This window comes from Bufo gargarizans, chromosome 3 (assembly GCF_014858855.1).
Source record: "Bufo gargarizans isolate SCDJY-AF-19 chromosome 3, ASM1485885v1, whole genome shotgun sequence".
NCBI lineage: Eukaryota > Metazoa > Chordata > Amphibia > Anura > Bufonidae > Bufo > Bufo gargarizans.
The window spans coordinates 505,528,027-505,532,785 of record NC_058082.1 but is presented as its reverse complement, the minus strand read 5'-3'; positions in this window follow the sequence as shown (position 1 = coordinate 505,532,785).

Genomic DNA, 4,759 nt, shown 5'->3' with positions numbered 1-4,759 from the left:
CATTCTGCCTTGTATGTTAATGTTTGTCTGGTATTGGAACTCTTCCATGCAGCAGAGCTGACACAGCGGGAACAGTCTATGTTCACAAAGATTGGCATCAGAATAATGAACAGATTCTTGTAGATGTCCTGTGATAATCTCTGGAGCTGATGAAACACTGGTAGACTCCGGTATCTAACATCACGTTACAATCCAGCTATCTACATCTGACATGTTTAGTCCATGCACAGGAGACATTACACCACGCGACAAAAAAAAAAAAAACTTTGTCTGCTACTGGGCAAAAGCCATTTGTCCTATACTAAATCGAGTGTGCGGATTACAAATCCGAAGTCAGAATTGTTGTGACACGTCACGAAATTTTGCTATGCATAAGTATGCCTAAATGAGCACTTGGAAAGCATTGAAGAATTTTGAACAGAACGAGTTTTACTCCAGCAATTACCTGATCTACATCAGAGTTTGCGTAGTACATAGTGTATGAAAATGTAATAGAATGACAAAATTTCAAAAAGTCTCGGTTTCCAGTTTAAAAGTCTTACTTGAGCAGGGCCCAGTACTGTTAAAGGTGCTTCAGGCATCTGCTTTTGCGTTTTGTGAACGCTCATATTTTCCCGTTGCAAAAAAACCAGCAGTAGTCCCCCATCATGTTGGGATTCCAGCGGCCTTGACACCTGTTCTCCATGGTAGAAATATCTTTATGGAACCGCTCTCCATGTTCGTCACTTAAGTGTCCCAAATTGGGTGGGAAAAAACCGAGATGGGAATGTAAGAACATTTGGCAGCCAAGTTGTTCATATGCTGTTAGCATGTTGTCTACTAATTCAGCATAGTTTGCAGCTCGTCTGTTCCCAAGGAAGCTCTGCACTACTAGCACAAATGCATCCCAAGCTGCAAGGTGCACTCGCTTTGTCAGATTCCTGCACTGATCATAAGTAGTGTATTTGCCACATATGTAGCAGAAATTGTCTGGATCGTTAACACATTTGCGTTTATCCATCTTAAGTTTCAAAACTGATAGCACTATAACAGATCACTTTTATCAAAATCTGTCCAGCCTGCCTTATATACTGATACGCCTGAGTGCGTTCGAACAGGTCTGGACATGTCCATTGGAATATCTCCAATATAATGCATTAGTATTAAAACTGAATAGGCTTTGCATGTACTTAAAAACTAGACGTGTCAGGCTAATTCCGAGTTCATATTTGGAATCGGCGTGCTCATTTTAGTATAAATCACATGTTTTTCTCTCCGTAGCAAAATCATTGTTGCGCGGTGTTATTTATTGGAGTCACTAAGTTCTGCTGCTACTTAGGTAGCTTCTGGACCTCTGCTTCTTGTCACAGCAGGGGAGGGGTGAGTTCCTGTACCCCCATCACAGTACAGAGAATGCTCATTACCCTCTAAGAAGACAGTGCCAGAGGGGGTACTCCATAAATCACTAAGTTTCCCTCTCCCGTGACTCAAATAAAACACAATTCTTAAGCTACTTCCAGCCCTTCAGACAGACAGCTTTTCCTCCAAACTCCCCTATATACATGTATCTTTAGCTCGGAGATGGGAGAGGAGTATAGATCCCCCTGTTCTCTCTATACATCTCCGGCAGCAGCATATCTTCTGTGGAAACAAGAAATTGAGCATGGTGAAATCCAACATGCCTGGTCCTTCTTTCCTCAGACATCTGGCATTGGGGCAAGGTCAGGACACTCTGCTACATGTTAGATAGTCAGTTTGTCCCACCAACATTTGTCTAATGAACACTCATTTCAATAAAAAAATAATAATGCACATATCGGATTGCTTCAAAACTCGCCATGCAGTTATGTCTCAAGCAGATATGTAACAACTGATTACAGGTGTGGTCTGATTAGATACTGGGTCTTACCACAAGAGTGGAAAGAAAGTGCTTCCCCCTGCTGCCCTATGTAAGGGCTCTCAGAGGCTACTTTTGGGTAGTGTGCCTCTTGATAAGAAATAGTTGACTGCTAGACATGCCTCTACGATGCACTCAAAGACATTTTGCCCAGTTAACAGACTGAGAGTCTCCTCTAAATGGTCTGTGAAACACAGATGACATCTATGTTGTGTGTGTGTTTTTCATGAAGCCATAGACTAAAATGGGTGTGGATCCATAAAAGAAAATAGAGCATGCTTCTGTACTAAAACCATGGACACACCGACCATGCTAAAACTCTGATATGTGAATAACACATTGAAATGAATGGGTATGGGTGCTGTCCGTGAATCACTGACGTGTGAATAACTCCTTATGAATGGGAAACGACGGTCGGGTTAGATTATGGCAATCTCGTGGTAAGCGATTCCATCCTGTGGAGCGACACTGCCCCCAACTGCTGGTGTGATGATCTGGGGAGCCATCTCATGTGACACATTTTTCAGTAGGAAAATGCTCGTCCACCAGATTACAACACTTCCTTGGCCTGACAGGTCACCAGATTTATCACCAATCGAGCATTTATTGGACCATCTAGGACACCAGCTTCAGTAACCTGCGAGTGTGCAGGATCTACAGGACCAGCTACAACATCTGTGGGGGTAATATACTGCACCGCAGAATACCATACAGAACCTGTATGCCTCCATGCCCAACGCTAAAGGCGGCCCAACAGGGTCCTAGAGCCTCCCTTCAATTGTACTGCTTTCCCCAATAAACATATCCCTTTGCTCTTATATTAATCACTTACATATGTCATCATTACATTCCCACATGGAAAGTTTCCGTTGATTCCAACAACTCCTTGTTGCATTATTTTTTTAGAGTACCACCAACAAAAACCAAGCCTTTCTGAAAATTCTAATTATTCCAATCCATTTGGTATAGTTGGATGCACTTCTGGAACACCAAAATTTGAATTTGCTTACACAAAACCTGAAAACGACACTACTACGTAACAGCAGTAACATAGTGGATAAGCTTGAAAAAAGACTCAGGTCTTCCTACTGTGTTGATCCAGAGGAGGCAAAAAGCACCCCATGAGGTGGATGCCAAATGCCCCATAATAGGAGAAGTACCCTGCCGACTCCATATATGGCCGAATAAATCCCTGGATGAACGTTTCTTCTACAGCAATCTAGTTATAGTTGTAATATTTTTCAGGAAAGGCAACCAAGACTCCTCTAAATTTGTACAATGAATCAACCAATAAAATGTCCTTTGGCAGAGAGTTACATAGTCTCACCTTTCTAAAGCCCCCCATACACACTAGACTATTGTCGGCTGAACCTGCTGTCTTTGGCAGGACCGGACAAAAATCTACTGTGGATGGAGAGCGTCTGACTGATGGTTGGGCACATTGAATTTCAGAATTTCAACATGCAATCCTTTTGTTCACCAGGGAGATAAGCTGCTGCGAGAGGTATCTGTCAGATGATGCGATGCTTTCTTCTCTCTCCACTTGAAACACCTACGGTACTTGCTTGGCTGAACCAAGAGTAAAATATAAAACTTTTTTCAAAATTCCGCATACTCTGGGTGTAGCATTTTTTTCAGACTTCTTTAGAGGAAAAAAGGGGTCTGAAAAAATGCCCCCAAAAATGGTTATTAAAAATTCAAGAATTCTATGGTGTTTTTTTTGTTGTTGTTTTTTTACAAACCAAAAAGAGCATCAGGAAAGAAATGTGGTGTGACAACATTCTAAGACTTTTCTGCACTGGAGCTAACCACTTAAGCCATGGAGATCCTCCACAACAATCTTAACATGGCTCTACTCACTTGGTCAGATGTGTTCTCCTGACTTCTGCCCCACTATTGTCCGTCTGCAGATAGTGATTATTCCCTTCCGTGAAGGAGTCTCCACCATCCAAGTCCTTTACTTTACCCCCTCCTGCTGCTGTTTGCCATTCTACATTGAGTTCACGTGAATGTGATCAGCTGCTCAACTATGGAGATCCCAGTCCATGAAGTTCTATATGAGCAGTTCTCATATAGAGCTCCCAGTCTGGAGCTCCATGGATTCTCTCAGAGCCTATAACACGATGTGAGAGGCAGTTTTTATTCTGGACGTCCTATCCATGAACTTTTAAGAACACTAAAAGCAGTCTCTCCACAGCCTGAGAAGGCTTCTAACAGGGAGCAATAGATCAAGTTAAACTGAAACTAACATAGAAAGAAGTGAGAATGCAGGTTAGTGTGCCTTTAAGAATATGATGATGGCGGCCCCTGAAGAGCAGTGAGCAGTGATCCCCTCTCCACTGGTGCGGCTTTTACTTCAGCTGAATGTCGTGTCTCTTACAATCTCCATTATTTACAGCTGCAGAGCTGCGGATTTGGACACAATGGAGATGCGTAGAATTAATGATTGAGCCAGAGAAAGCTGACAACTTGTGACTATAAAATTACATAGCGGCGCCGACAATAACTGGAGAGTGAGAAGCGGCAAGCGCTCATTCCTGGCCACTAATTGTTACTGTACGTGCTGCCAGGTACTTTTCCCTGCAGGGTCTTTTTTAATTGAATACAGATGGAGACTATTTACGACAAATTAGATTCATTTTGCATTTTGGATTGCGTCGCATATTAGGAGGGATCAAATTGAGTTCGGTAATTACTAGGAGCTGGAAACTTTAAGTAAAAAGTACTGAGATACAAACTGTAACGTAAAGAATAAAATTCCAAACAGACGTAACGTCCGCAAGTCACAGCAATTGACTGGAAGTAGAAGGTGTCTTCTCTGCTCCAGAGTCTGGTGGCTTTACCACGCTCCAGCTGGCGTTATATATTCTGATCTCGGGCTCG